Raw genomic sequence first — 16,270 nt, 5'->3', positions numbered from 1 at the left:
GGGAACCCTGGGGGAACATAATAGTTTTAGATTATTTCAGTGATTTGAAGTGAATACTTTACTTCGGAGTATTTTAGATTTTGATTTTTGGTTACTAATTATGTAGTATGCTGGTTATGCTGGTTTCCTGTTTTATTTACTTTGGATTAGTCAATTTGTTGCAGATTTTTTTTTCTTCTTAATTTCCTTTATTTTCATTTTGATTATAATAGTGTAACAAATTATTATTTGATTCCTTATTTTTATCAATTCTGTATTTTTAAAAGTTCTTTTTTGGATTAGTAAATGTATTTAAATAACTGAAATATTATAGGACAAGGCTCTTTTATTTTTTATTTTTTGTCTTATTTTGGGCTCATATACTAACAATTAACTAGCTAGATAATTAGTTAAGTAATTAATTGACTGCCTGGCCAAAAATGTATATAAGATATATTAATTAATGGTCACTAATACACCAATATCTGCAAAGAATATTCTGTCCATAGTAAACATTTCAGAGGGTACAGAAATAATACAATTGTTAAAACTCATACAAGAATCTTCGAGGTGAGACACAGAAATGTTAGCGCAGTGGTTCTCAACCTGAGGGTGGGCCCCTCTAGGGGGGCGCGAAGTAACAAAAAGGGGGGCGCGAAGATTTGAAAAAAAGAAAACGAATCAAAAATCTGAAAAAAAACATCTGTTGAAACCAAAACAAATGAACTTAAACTACATTCTGATACCAGAACAATAAATATAGAGTTAGATAAATGTCGATAAAAGTTAAGTAGGTATAATAAAATATGCATCTACATTTCAAAAAAATGTTGGGGGTGCAATTAAAACTTATGAAAACTCGGGTCACAAATACTTAAAGGTTGAGAATCGCTGTGTTAGCGGTTCTACAGAGAAAACGCTAACTTCTATTTTACTGTAGTCATTACAGAACAGAGAAATTGCTGCAGATTCAAAACTCAACAATGCTGTCTTTCACTGCGAGGTATGCCAGCCATCTGATTGTCCGTTCTTGCTGTTTTAAGATTAGATTGGTTTAGATAAACTTTATTAATCCCATGGAGAAATTCAGGTGCATACTGCAGCTGAAACAAAAAAAAACCAAGATATTCACAGGACAAATAATACATCAATCAATCAATACGAATAAACAAACACATAAATAAACACCAAAATCAATAAAAAAGGTATATTGCACAGATATTTCAAAATGAACTTATTAAGTGTGATTATTGAGTGAATTGCCTGATAGCGCAGGGCATAAAAAGACCCCCAAAGGCACTTCTTAGCACACCATGGTGAAATGAGCCTATGGCTAAAAATGCCCCAAGAGACCACCACCTGCAGGGGATTTTTCATGATGATATCCAATTTTGACATCATTCTTTTTTCTACAATCCAGGGTTTGTCCGGTGGTGGAGCAGGCTTTCCTGATAAGTTTATTCAGGCCTTGGGCTTCTTTTGAGCTCAGATTGCTTCCCAGGAGACCACAGCACAGAACATCACACTGGTTACTTTGGACTGATAGATCATTTCCAGCAGCTCTAAACTGGCACAGTGTGTGGCAGCATGTGCCAGGATTGATTCCTGATTTGTCCCCTTCAATCTGGGATTAGCAGTTTTGAGAAATGCAGAGCCCCCAAACCCTAAGTGTTACTTACTGTTTTATTTGTCTATGAATGGGCCCAGACATGCCATCCAGAGTTGGTTCTTTCCTTAAGAATAATGTTGCCAGGACGGGCTCTGGTCCCAGCAATCTTGAATTAGATTTAGCGAGTTTAAAAATGGATGGCCTGGTGTATTCAGCCTTCTTTGCCCTTCACAGTTCAGGTGGCTACTCTCATCTCTCTTTCCATTTAAGTTGTTTTTTGTACCCTGAGCCTGTGGTCCTCAGATTACTTTTGATGTTCATGGTGGTCATTTCAGTAGCTCCGCTGTATTTTGTTGCCAACAGTTCACTCATCTGCCCTCTCAGAGAAATAAGTTTTTTGTTAACTGTATGGCAGTTGACCAGAAGTCCTTAATCGCAGCTGTTTTTACACAGAAGCCCACAGCTTTGGCACTGAGAAGGAGAGATACTAGGGTGGGCACTTCTTGAATTGATTAGAGCCTCCAGCCCTCTGCTGTAATGGCAGCTTGCAGGCCGAGCAGCTTTTTCTGTATGTTACACACGTGTCTGATGGAAGGTCTTGCGCTTTTATTTGTCCAAGCAGCTCTCATTAAGTGCCTGTGATTACAAGGACTCTGACCTCACTTAGCTTTAATGGAGCCTGTCTTATCATCATGCCGCTTTGCTCACATTGCTAACACTTTATGGAAAGGACCAAAGGGACCACCTGACGCCAGCTCAGCTTATGGACGGGCGCAATGGCTGCTGATTCTTGTAATCAGAGGCTAGCTCGGCCTTCTAATTGAAATCCTTTCTGATTCCAGCTTTTTCTTTCTCTGTTTCTGGTACTGAATGCGTCTGTGTGTGCCAAACAGCCTCCACTTGTCAGAATTTTAAATGTTTTTCCTTGTCTTCTGTAGCAGGTTTTTTCCTCAGAGGATCTCATGGTCCGTTTTGTGGAACAAGAAGAGTTCCCTCAAATGACAGCATTCCTCGACAGACAGGCGTTGGAAGAGGTGCTCCATTTTCTCACCTGCATCTTGTCACATGTGTGTGATCATCTAGCTTCTGTATTGCACTTGTGTGGGTGAGCTCGATCACTGCTACCTGCTGCTTCTCAGTTATGGCCCAACCTTAGGATCAGCTGTCCCATTGCTACTACATGCTCACCTCTGCCCTCTGGTGGTGGACCAGCTCTCCCACTGCTACTTGATGGTCCAGTGCTTCCCACCATGCCATCTTCAGTGCCCCCTGAGGCTGCAGGAGCTTGTTCCAGCCAGTTTTTCAATCAGTCAGTCATTGCTACCTTTAATTGAGCTCATTGTTTAATTAGATAATCCATTTTTATCTTTTATTTTGCAATTCAAACATACAGTATTTATATTGCTTCTGTATCTTCAGATGCTTACTTTGTTTTAACTTTTTCTGTGGAGTTTGTTTTCTTAATTGTATCTCAATACAGACAATTAATGTTGAGCAGAGTAGATGCCAGCACAAACAACTCTGAAAGAAGCAGCCACTTCAGAGTTACCCACTTGTGTGCTTATTAGTAAATAACTGTCTGAATAACCAGAACATAAAACATCAAAAAAAATTTGAAAGGAAAAAGAATTCTTTTTTACCTATCTAACAAATATAAATTTCTGCTTCATTCAGAAAAAATATAGCATAACCAATTTGTAATTTCCAAATGGTTGTAAAAAATATAGAAACTGGAAATGAAAACTCGCTTAATTAAAGAGGACAAAAACCGTCAGGCACAGGGGAGCCCCAGGACTGAATGTTGAGAAGCACTGCTTTACAGAGCTGAGATCTGTCAACCGCGTGATTCCTCCTCCTGCCATAGGCATCATGACCATCTGATCTGGCAGTACTCATGACGTCAGTCTTCTAATACTATGTACTTCAGAAGTTTCTTTTATCATTATTGTTAAGTCCTTAGAATATACCTGGAACACGTCATGTGTGGTTTTTTGATCTGTAAGTTCAAGCCCTTCATGATTTGTGTTCTGTCACAGGACGCACTCACACAGACAGCAATGCTCATTCATGCCAGGCCAGCTAACCTGAAAGTACATGTTTGGGATGAGGAGGAGAGCCAAAGTATAGAAAGGAACACAAAGAGAACAAGCTGACTTCACACAGACAGCGGCCAGGCTGACATTTTAATCCACTGTTCTCTAATCAATCAATCTTTATGCTATATAGTGCCTTTCACAGAAAGACCCAATAAAAAGAACAACAGCAACAACTGCATTTATTTCAATAGCACATTTTTATATAAACAATGTAGCTCAAAGTGCTTTACAAGATGTTAAAAAAGTAGTCACTTGCAAATAAAAGCAAATTAAAATTATATATAAAACTAAATACTGCAGACTTACATTAGATAAAGATATAATTAAGAGAAATATAGGCCTGAAGTACGGAAATGTTTAAAAGAACTTAAAGCACAGACAAAGAAAGGCATGTGTAACATGAATGTTTCTGATGACATCCATCCTCACCGCCAGTCACCCTCACGCCTTACGAACGTACTTTATGCTTTGAATGACTGACTATGACATCTACTACCATGATGACACCTCATTTGTTGTCATTAATATGACTGTCTGTCTGTCTATCTGTATATTATATAGTGTCCTTCATATAGCTGTCTATCTGTCTCTTGTATAGTGCCTGCCTATCTATTTTACTGGATGGATTGGAGAATGGTCCCATACTCAGCTGGGAGGCCCTTAAAGAAGAACAACACAGATGAATGTGCGTCCTGGCCAGGTTAGTGCTTTTTTTGTTTCCAGGCCATGGAGAAAATATAATGGATGTACTAGGGGAGATGACATCAGTGTGAATAACAGCATTATTTCATGGCCGTGCCTCCACTATGGATGGCTGCAGGGCCACACGGGAAGTATAGCTCAGGTATGCAGCCCTGCTGGGTTCCTTGGGAGTAGCCAGAAGGCCCTGCCATGAGAACACCTCCCTACTTTAAGATGATTAGGAATTGCTTTCATTATGCAGCACTGTAGCACCAGAAGGACACCTGGCTCCAGTATAAAAGGAGCCCCCTCACCTCGATCTAAGGTTAGAGTCAGGAGGAGGTTGACGACACTTACCTGGGTGGTATGGAAGGAGAAGGAAAGTTGTTGTATTATATTGGACTATTTTGGACTGGCCAGTTGGAAGCCTGTTAAGGTATTATTGAAACTAAAGCAACTTTATTTGCACTCATGGCTGTGTTTGGGTAGTTGTAGCTGGGGTTTGGGGGCTCTGCAATGCCCCCTAGTGGTTATGCTATCTATCTATCTATCTATCTATCTATCTATCTATCTATTTTTGAGTTGTTGAGTTCAGGTTGCAAGAAACCAAATTCCGGGTAGGCACCAGTCCATCATTAGTTTCATGCCTGGACACACAGACAAGGGGGACATTTTATGTTACAAATCAGATGGATTACAAACACAGAGAACATCAGATTTTCCCATAGAAGGAACCTAAGGTCAATACGCATGTAACAGCATCCTACTATTTAATTAATTTAGAAAGAAAACATCACAGTTTCTGCAGAGTTTAATGTGGCAATGAGGGTTCATAAAGTGAAAAACCATCCAGAATCAGTGCAGTGCTGCATGGGATGTACTTAAGCAGCCATCCAGTGCCATTTTTGAATTCCTTGAACCCTGACTTGTAGGATTCTGAGGAGGATTTAGTCTATTTGGGAAGAAGGCAGGAACCAACCCTGGAGTAAATGCCAGTTGACTGTGGAGTCACTTAGCTGCATAGCTCACGCATCTTTGGAGTTAGAAAGTGCAAACCCCAAACAGACAGTAACATTTTAGGGGTAAAGTAACCAGAATACAGGTCATGTGTAAAAAGAAAGAAAGAAAAGAAAATGTTAAGCGCAACTGAATTTCTGCTTGTGTAATTTTCCAAAATATGGTTATGCTCAACAAATGACTATTCATTCTATTCAGTCATTCATGGATTGTGAAATGGAATATAAATGTATAAAATATTAAATAAACGCCTGGAATTTGCAATACATTTGTTCCAATGTGGTTCTCACAATGTCATTAGCTAAGCGTACAAGAAAATTATAGTCACAAAGGAAAAGACAAACAAAAAGGTTTTGTCTTAATGAACTTCTTTCCACACAGTGCACCTCCAGTTTTACCGCTAAAATCTGTCACGTGGCACAGAGTCAGGAGAAAGCGAGGATTCAGCTGCCTTTGAGAAGTGCTTTCTTAAAATGCTCTGCCAGGCATAATCAAGTGTCTTTTATTACAGAATAAAGAGCAAGGCCGTCAAAAACACTTACGCTCCAGTGTCTTTTATCATGACCTTCTGGTTTTAAACATACTGTACATACCAGATCAAAGATCTCCGAAACACACACACACACAGAGTAACACACACACATATACACACACACACACACTCTACTCTTTCTGTGATTTTGCTTAGTCTTCTGATTTTAACTAGGCAAATAAAAATGGATAATTCCACTTAAAGTGACAAAAACTTGTGCACAATATTAATCATCCGCACTGTGCTAAACAACGGCTTTGTATTAGTCGAGCAGAGTGTCAACTGTCTGTCTATCTGTCTATCTATCTGTTGTGATGGATGGCCAGGGCCCACGCCTGGCCGGGATGCCCTTTCATCACATCTGCCAGGGGGACAAGGGAGGGAAGCCCAGTATCTCCCTCTGGATGCTAGATGGCAGCCTCCCTGGGTTGCAGCGGTGCCTCGGACTCCCCCAGAGCTTCATGGGAGTTGGAGTTCTATGCAGCCCTGTGAGGTTCTGCAGGCACCACCAGGGGGTGCTGCAACAGGCGCAGCTGGCCCTTTTGGGCACTGGTTTCGCCTTACCCGGAAGTACAGCCGGTTGTCGGCGAGCAACCACCTGGAGCACTTCCGGGTGCCTGATAAAAGGGAGCCAATGACCACCACTCAGCGGCCAGAGACGGGTGGAAGGAGGACAAAGCTTGCTGAGGAGGAGGAGGGGTGGTGAGAGAAGAAAGTGCTTGGTGATTGTGGTACTGTTCTTGGGACTGTGTTGTGACTGGAGGGATTACAGGGAAGACGTGCCTTCCAGCTGAAGAAAAATAAATATTTGTTTTATTTTACCCGTGCCTCCCGTGTGAATCTGTGTCGAGTTAGGCGATATTTAGTGCCTTTCTTACACTGGCGTAGTTGGCAGGATTCCGGTCTGTCCATTTTTTTGCCAGGACCAGCGTAAAAGTTTGTGTAGGGACCTGGCACAGCAGCGCGATGCACGTGTACAGCACAGCCGTGCAGGAGGTGCGCCCCGAGACTTACGGACATCGTGCTAGATGGGGAAGAAAAAAGCTGGGCGGACACAGAAGTCAGACACCGCCACGCTAACCACCACGACGGGTTGCAGCCAGAGGTAGGTGACAGGCCCAGGGGTGATGGGCTGCGAGAAGGTTTTCCTGCATTTGCGTCAGCCTACCTGCTAGATGCCAAGGGGCGAAGCACTCGATGGTGACCTGAGGATGTGTGTCCATGGCATGATGGCAGAGCGGGCTCGGGAGAGAGTGAGGCTGAGCTGTGTCTTCCCTTCATCCCGGTCCATCGGCTGGAGAAGGAGAGCCCAGACGAGCTCCCTGACACGGTGTTCCCGCTAGAGGAGCAGGAGTTCCTCCCTGAAGCAGGTAAGGGGGTGGAGGGGGTGTGTCGGTCTCCTGACGATGAGGGCATCGAGACGGGAACGATGAACCTCCACCCTGATCCAGAGGGACCCCCGAAGAGGCCTGCGAGTGTTGTGCAGGACCTCGATGGCTTGCGTTCAGTGGGAGAGGACGAGGTAAGTCCAAGTCCACCACCGGCCGAAGAAAGTAACTTTTTTCAGGCTGCACAGGAGATGGAGGCTCTACTCCTGCCCCTGCAGTCCCTTGTTCAAATTAATCGGGTCCTGCAGGAGACAAAGGAAGTATTCACCCCGCTGAAAGTTTTGATATTTTATTGTTATACAACATTGATTCATAGTGTGTTTAATTTTTCTTTTGTGACAAAAAATGTAATATCAAACTGAAAACAGATCCTCTGCAAAATGGTCTAAATGAATTACATACACAGAACAGAAATCCACGTCAGTGTTTAGTAGATGACAGGTATGACAGCCTGTGACGTCTGTGAGCTTAGGCCTCTCTGTATCAGCTCTGCCATTTGTCCCCATTTTCCTTTGTTCTCAACCTGTCAATCTCTGTCAAGTGTCATGGTGGTCCTGAGTGAACAGCCTTTGCCACAAATTCTCAGTACAATTAAAGTCTGGACTCTGACTTGGCTACTCCTGAACATCACTATCGTTGTGTAGCTTTGGCTTTATTCTTAGGCTTGCTGTCTTCTGCTGAGGTGTAGGCTTCTTGCAGACCCATCAAATTTTCCTCTTGGATTTCTTGGTGTTTTGCTGCATTCATTTGATTTTCACAAGTTTTCTGGGGTCTACCGCAGAGAAGCCTCCCCACAACGTGATGCTGCCACCACTGTGCTTCATGGTGGGGAGGTTGTTTTTTAATAATGTGCAGTGTAACATATTGTTATACCGTTCAGAGTGATTGCCAAAAAGCTCTCTTCAGGTCTCATCAGACCACAGACCCTTCATCCAACTGACTTCAGAGTCTCCCACGCGCCTTCTGCTGGATGTCCGGTGTGTGTTTTTTTTTTCTTTTGCTTCTCTCCCATAAATCCCTGACTGGTGAAGCACCAGGACACAGTTGTTGTCAGCAGATGTGTCTTGGTGGCCTCCCTCATTCATCTTCTTCACAGTTTGCTCTAGCAGAGTTACAGCTGTGCCATACATTCCATTTTCTCTTGACTGATTTAACTGGATTTTCTGTGACTTGGAGATTATCTTGTTTTCCTCTCCCGATTTGAGCTTTTCATGGAGTTGCTTGGTATATTCTTTTGTTTTCTTTTGAACCGCCATACAGGTGACCTTCATTGAAATAAAAATGGGACATCTGAAACCAACTGGCTGCCCCAGTGAGGATTTAGGGGTGCCAGATTAAAGGGGGTGATTGTTTTGTGTATAATGTTTGTAGTTAATTTAGACTACGTAGCCAAGAACTGTTTTTACTGTGATGTTAAAGAGTGTTTTTATGTGTATTAGTGTCAAAGAAGCCATTTTAAATTCACTGTTATTCAATGTTGTATAACAATAAAATACAAAATAGTCCAAGAATGTGATGACATTTTATAGGCACTGGCTGGTGCCCTTTACTGCGCACTCAACATTTCCTACATTTTATGGATTGGTTTATGCTGTAATCTACAAGGTACAGAAATGCATAGTTATGAAGTTATGAAGTTATGCTGACCTGTCATGAGGCGTGAGCCTACAGTAGAGAAGGTCCAGAACAAGACGTACAACAGGAGGTGTGCAGGGGGAGCCCCTGTGTGTCACTTGAAAGTGTCTGGACATGACATGACTGCCCTGCATTGATGATGGCTTTGGATTTTGTGCAGTAACAAAAAAAAAAACAAAAAAAACAAAACTATAGCTTAATTTCAGCAGAATTGCACAAGTGCTGCTGTCTTTGTAAAGTCTGCTCAGATGGCAGCCTTATGAAAATGTTATATCAAATAAGTGCTGCTTGATTTTTCTGGTTCACGTGGATTTTCTTCAGACACTTTGGTTTTCTTATACTTTCCAAAGTCCTGCTTGTTGATGAACTGGTAACTAAACTGACCTGGACTGAGTGAGTGGAGTGACTTCAGCAGCCATGTTAGTTTACACATGTAAGGAATCTGGCTTAGTGCTTACTCATACTGACACATTAAATAGTTTGGTATACTCATCCCAAAACCATCATAAGAAGCTGTGAGCACGGGTCTGAGCACCATCAGACAAACACTGGCAGTTTATAAAACACACGTTTAATTACGCTCAGTCCCACACAACACACAGTGCTCCCGCACCAAACACCCCTAACACGGGCCTTCCTCTCAAATGTCCATGGGCCGCCTTTCCTCTCCTCACAGGAGCTTCGTCCTGCTCCTGCACCCAAACCGAGCTCCTTGATTGGAGTGAGGCGGCCCCTTTTATTTCCAGCCGGATGAGCTCCAGGTGCCTGATGACTCTCTTCCGGCAGCTGCCTTTGCACCCGGAAGCACTCCAGGCGTCAATGTCAACTTTATTTATATAGCACATTTAAAACAATAGGAATAGGAATGCTGTGGCCAAAGTGCTTTACAATAATAGAATTAAAGAAACACGTACAATTAACATGAATAATATTAATAGAAATAAAATAAATGAACATAAATAAAATATAAGAATAAAAGAAGTAATGTTACATAATCACAATGAGGAAACCATTAGTATTACTGAAGGTCACAGAATGCAAGTGAATAGAAATGAGTCTTTAATCTCGTTTTGAACAGTTCAGTTGTAGTGACGAGGTAAAGAGTTCCACAGGCGAGGAGTAGCAGCTGCAAACGCTCAATCTGTCCCCTTAGTTTGACACTTGGTACGCGGGACAACAAGAGACAACTGACCTTGCCAGGTGTGGCAGAAGTGTCAAACTCCAGGGCTCCACAACGCTCAGAACGACCCTGCCGGTGGCCATGGGCCCCAGTGGGTTTGAGCCTCCTTGCTCCTTCTCCGTGGTCCCCTCAACATCCAGGGCGGTTTCCCCCTCGTGGCCCGGGGGACGTATAGACCACCTCCTGTTCCTTCCAGGCGTCCCAGCTGGGTCTGACCCCCAGCCTCCTGTGACAAAGCGTTCAAAAGAATGAAGGATTATAGCTCGAGTACTGAATACTAACAGTTCTTAACAATAGTAATCTAGTGACCACTATAGCTTGATAGGGATTGTCAGGTATTAAGTATTAAGGTTCGTGGCTTGGGGGGAAAAAAGCGCAATTGGCGTAGCAGAAACATCTGACCTCAGTAATGTGGAGGGTTGTTCACATAGCTATGGCCATATAGTGTATGAAAGGCACTATATAATAATAGACAGACAGACAGAAGACCCTGCAGTAACAATAGTTTAAGACCCCTGCTCTGTCACCCCATCCCATCCCACTCCCCTCCAAAGTAATTTTATTTTTCGCCATGGACTCAGTGCATCTTTAATGATCACAGAGTGGTTCATCAACTGGAGAATGAAAAGCTGCGACATCTGTCACAGGCAGTGCGCCACTCAAGTGTGCCTAATTTGGTGCCGACAAGAAGAGAAAAAAGGTAGAAAAAAGACAATTGCAAGTCTCTGAAGAGCTTGTGTGTGTGTTTTTTTTTTCTTTTTAAGTGCTTTTGGTGTTCTTATTTACTCCCATATGCCGCTTACTGCCCACAAGTACTAGACAACGAGGTACCATCTCTTAGCCGTGGTGCCAGCTGCCAAGTCACCACAGTTATTCCAAGGTGCACATTATGACTGCTCTTTTGTCCAGACGAAACTTTACATAAAAATTCTGAAACTCTTTGGAAGTTTAAACAAGGCCCTCTTTGTTATTCCTTATCTCATTTATCTAGAATGATATAATACCTTCTCTTATTTCAAACAGATGACATTTTGAGTGCAGATAGGCAAATTTTAAACCATGAAATAAAAGAAGTACTGAAAAGAGCTTTGAGTGCACAGGTGTAAACAAACCAGACAATCTCATGGTGTTAACTTACCCTGTTTGGTTTGATATAGCGCCATTCTGGTCAGCTTGATGGCAAGTGGCTGCTCGTTCTGCGTTTCTTAGCCTGAGTGTTAAAGCAGATGAGGATGAGATCAGTAGTCCTCAAGTTCAGCCCTGAGTTTTCTCTGTGGTTGTGGATTTTTGTTCCAATGCGTTTCTGACATTGCGGAGTGTGTATTAATCTGGATTGATCTGATTGTTTAATCAAGTGGACTTTTTCTTTTCTTTTATCATTTAGTATTTGGAATAGTGTAGTAGTGTGAGATTAATAAGAAATGTTGAATTCCAGTTGTATATTTGTCATCATTTTAAATGCTATCTCCTTCATCCTTTTCTTATTAATTCCCCATTTTTCTGTGGTGTTTTCTCCCTTAATTGTATCCTAATGATAATTAATGAGCAGAGCAGATGAGGGAACAAACGCCAGTGAATGGTGAAAGGCCGTGGCTACTTTTGAGTCATATCGACGAGGTGCTCATTAATTAAAGATGGCTTCAATAACCAGAGCATCTGGAAAAGTGAAAATGGTGCTGAAAATCTTAAAACCAAGATGAAAACATGAATTTAGCCCAACGTATCACAGATACTGTAAATGCTTGCTGTAATTACACATAAAAAGTCAGTAAACCAGTCTTGCAATTTTTGGATTGAAATCAAAACAGAGGAACTAGGAAATAAAAGTTCTCTTAGTTACAGCAAAAAGTCTGGTGGGGTTAAAAACCTCTAGTCACCATTGTCCACCACGACTGGACACGAGGACCACTGCATTAGCTGATGTCTTCCTCCCATTCATTTTTAAACCTGCTTCTGGAACATCTTAAAAGCATGAACCAATGTCCTTTTAGTCATTTAGACCTGAATTTGAGGGCTTCCCTATGGAGGGCAGGTCCTTGGTGCCATTCGGCTCATGCTGACCCTGAGCTCTCTCTAGCCGCCTTTCTCCCTTTACTTACTTAGAGCTAATCAGTCCGTTATTTGTGACGTATCATGGGGCGGTAAAATGAGGCTAGCTGGCCTAACCACTTTATGGTCCACAAGCCAAGAAGCTGCCGTTGTGAAGGAGGTAGACAGACCTCCGTAAAGGGAAAGGAAATCATGTGATTGGTAGTAAAGCACACAGTTAATGGAAAAATACACAGAAGATACAAACTGATTGAAAGGTTAGTGCAAATCACCATTGAAGGGTAATCAGTTTGTCCGAAAATAATAAAACGAACTTCCTACAGGCCTGACTGTTGAAGCAGGGAGTGAGTGGAATGTTGCAAATTTGGACACAAGTATGTGCACTTTGTGCCAATGGAGATATTTCTGATGTAAATATTTATTTATTTAGGACACTTCATACATTGAATGAAACTTAATGTGCTTAAAAAAAATAACAACTGGCACAGTGTGCTGTGCTGCATACATCATGACTCTAACATCCTGGGCATAATTTTGGTGTGTTGCCTACGTGAAATTTGTATGTTCTTCTTATTTCTGCAAGGACTTTTCTCTGGATCCTCCAGTGATGTAAATGTTGAATTGGCACTCTGTAAGTATGTGCATGGCATTGTTTTGTAGTGGACTGACACCTTGGTGGTCGCTGCCTTGTATCAAACACTTCTGAGATAGGCACAACCCCTACCCTGACCTGGGTCAAGGAGATCTGAGCACATTATGTTGTATAGGACATCCCCGCTCATGTCAGCTACAGATTTATTACAACAAGACTGAACAAGCCCTGGCCTCCCTGTGTCCTCTGAACGTATATTGTCACTGAACCACTTGGCACCTCCATTTTGGGTAGGAAGTTGCAGGATATGGTTGTGTTGCATTTTGTGTGGTCTGGTCCTTCACAGCTGGTTTCATTTACCGTGTCAAACAAGCAGCTATGGGTTACTCTCTCCATCACTCCCATCTGACTTCACTTCACTTCAGTGGGTGTGCCTCTTGAGTTCTGAGAGTTTCTCTTTTCGCTTTGTGAGTGGTTGGGCTGACTGGTCATAGTGTTTCTTTTGGAGCTGCTGTCGTAATCTGCTTCCTCATCTTGGATGATCTCATGCTCATGATGTCTGCTCATCAGCCATTATGCTGGAGCCTTGAAATGGGGTATTGCACAGGTAACATAGTCCTTCTCCCTCCTGCTCTGTGTTATCTCCATTATTGTTATTGTTATATTTTATTCCATTGATTTATTATTTATTTTTTGTGTGTGATATTGTTCTTCTATGTTCCGTGTATTTTGTGGGTGGAACCACAAGGGGCAGGTCCACCCTTATATCACTGCTAAGGGACTGCTACTTACATAATTATAGTCTTCCTCTAGCAGTGTAGCCTGGTAACAAAATGCTCAGGCCACTTTCTTGTACAAGTTATGGGAAATTTCTAGTCACTGTGTAACAAACCGTCAAGTTTAATGGGCGATTAGGCCGTAACGGATTTGTGTGACAGCGAGGCTGCTACACTTTAAACAGATGAACTGTTATTTCAGGGCCAAGATGAAAGCAGCACTCTGAGGAAATACTTCAACCAACCCGTTTAATGAGTCAGTCACACCAATAAAATATCGATAAACAGATTGTATTATCAGAACATTCAAAACTAGGATAGCGAAACGGCCATTTTATAAAATGGTCTTAATGATACAATGGTAAGTCCATCTGTTTCGATTGTTTGCCTTGCTGCCTTTTTTCATCTGACATTCTAGTCTTTACATCCCTCTTTCTTTGTGCTTCTTGTTATGTTTCTTTCTCAGAAATTCCAGCCTGTTGTGGATGCTGGATGACGTGACACTGTATGAACCCCGCATGGCTTACAATCTTACGCTGGCCACTTGCTTCTTGTCAGTCGGGGTATTCCCACCCTCTTGTGGATGCTGGACAATATTACGCCCGGGCATGGATGCAGACGTCAGTCAGATGGATTTCTTATCACTTTATGCATATAGAGATATACTCATAATATCCACAAAAGATAACATGAGAAATAGATGCACACCAAAACTATAATTACACAATTCTAAAAGGTCTGTTATTGCAAACACCGAAACAAAAATCAATAAAAGTGAAAACTGGTAATAACTGGGGTTATCGCTGGCTTTTATTTCCCCTGTAAAAACAGCTGTCTTGAGAAAGGGTACAGTTTGTCCTCTCAGCGCAGTCTCAAGTAAAATAACCTCCAGAGGGACGCCTGTTCCAGTAGAAGAGCTCAGATGAACAGATCTGGCCGAAGAAATTGTCCCCACTGGCCTTATTCAATTGCTAAGGGAAGCTGATCTGTCCACATTAACGTCTTCTTTTTAATAATGACCTGATTGAGATTTGAAGCAGAAGCAAATAAGCGCAAACCCCAGTTGATTGTTATTTCACCGCCTCTGTGGTGCAGGGACACCAATAGCCAACATCGAGTCTATCACGAAGCATTTCTTTATTTATATACATATGCATCTTTGTAGTGAGTGCCACATAAGTGTTGTCTTCTTTAGTTGTTGTCTCCCCTAATTTTTCATCTACCTATTTCTCGGACTGTGCTGACTTGCCCCAAACTGAAAGTAAAATCTGCACCTTCAAGGGAGAAGAGTTACTGCAGATCGGCCAATTGCAGGGCGAGGAAGTCACTAGCAAGGGGGACGTCAAATCCAGCAAGCAAGAGAAGAGGGAAACTTGTGCTACCAGGAAAATACAAACTACCCAGAGAGAAGCCCGTTTTGCACAATCCAGTTATTTGCTTGAGCCCAACAAGTTGACTACTGGGGTCCTCTGCTTTACCGATTGAAGGATGCTGTTGAGATTTTAAGGCTTTTTGTGCGCCCTTATTATATTCTACACTTGTCCTTTATTTTTATGTCTAATTCGACTGCATTAATATACTGTAGTTTATTGTTACACACCACCATTTTGTTTGTAGTTGTCAATCGTTGATGTCACCATTTTGCGGGCACATTATTGTTTGGCTTTCCATTGCTACCATGTGACTTCAGTAGGTTGCTACTCAGATGCTATTTATGATTGCGATGTGCAGCTCTCATCGTTCAAGTTTCTAAATATTGTGGAAGTATTCTTGCCTGCATTTAGCTTCTATGAACCATTTTCCGTCAGTCAGGACTTTGATAAATGATCTACTTTGATTTATGGTTTGCTCATTGGGCTTTGCTGGTTTGGTTTAACAGTGTTTTTGGTTTTTGGCCTTCGCCTGTCCCAGATTATGTTTCTCTCTTACATCGCCTGGTTCTAGCGGTCGTCATTTTTGAATCCTCCTTTGTCGATTGTGGTAGAAGAGCTGGAAATGGAATCACATGAGATACTGTAAGTGATCAAGTAGGGAGGTAAACAGTAGGACTTTGGGGGTCTTCAAAACTCGTTACTTTGGAAAAATCAGGTAAGTAGGCTTAACACGCATGTAGGGCTGAACGGGCCATTCCCGTCAAGATTATTCACATGTTTCAAAATGTTCAAGTACGCCTCAGCTTCATGTTTTTTCCTTTCATGAAATTCTATAATCACTGTAAATAAAGCGGTGCACGCTTGGATGACCGATTATTAAAAACATGATGATACTCCGAATACATTTATTTTTCCCAATCAAAGTGCACATTTTATTCTTGGCAGGGATTGCATGTTATTTTTACATTCTTCTTTTCCTTTCCCTCCTGCTATCAAAGCAGATATTGCCACCCCCTAAAGCTGCATGGGTGTTATTTTTACAAAACAAAAAGCATCAACCCACTAGCGACTCGGTACACTTTTCTTTTTGTTAGGAGAGATTGAAGCAATGGATTATCACATACAGCTTTTTTTTCTCATTACTGCTTTACACTTATCTTGGCTTCTCTCACTAAAACATTTTACGGTTTATAGAGAAGCATCTTTGCAATGTTTAACCCTTTTAACATGCCATCTGCACACCACTAACTAATCTCCAATGTTTTATTCTAACAATTACAGGAGCTGATCACCACGCCACACAAATCTACAATCTGGGTGCTTTGGGTTTATCGGTTACCAGTTAAGTCAGGGACCCTTCACC

The 16,270-nt window shown here is 41.9% G+C and overlaps 1 long non-coding RNA gene across 4 annotated transcripts in view; it reads left to right on the top strand.

Moving 5' to 3' along the window:
- The window catches only part of LOC120541188, a 154,473-nt gene extending 140,123 nt beyond the window's left edge, over positions 1–14,350 (top strand). For 3 of the 4 annotated variants that reach the window (XR_005635962.1, XR_005635960.1, XR_005635961.1), the window contains 3 exons: positions 2,527–2,622; positions 4,283–4,384; positions 14,001–14,350. This is a non-coding gene — a long non-coding RNA (uncharacterized LOC120541188). The remainder of the gene's footprint in view (positions 1–2,526; positions 2,623–4,282; positions 4,385–14,000) is intronic. The other variant, XR_005635963.1, reaches the window with a different exon arrangement.
- The last annotated feature ends 1,920 nt before the right edge of the window (positions 14,351–16,270 follow it).

The sequence above is a fragment of the Polypterus senegalus genome, chromosome 12, assembly GCF_016835505.1.
Source record: "Polypterus senegalus isolate Bchr_013 chromosome 12, ASM1683550v1, whole genome shotgun sequence".
NCBI lineage: Eukaryota > Metazoa > Chordata > Cladistia > Polypteriformes > Polypteridae > Polypterus > Polypterus senegalus.
This window is presented reverse-complemented; position numbering and strand designations above follow the sequence as displayed.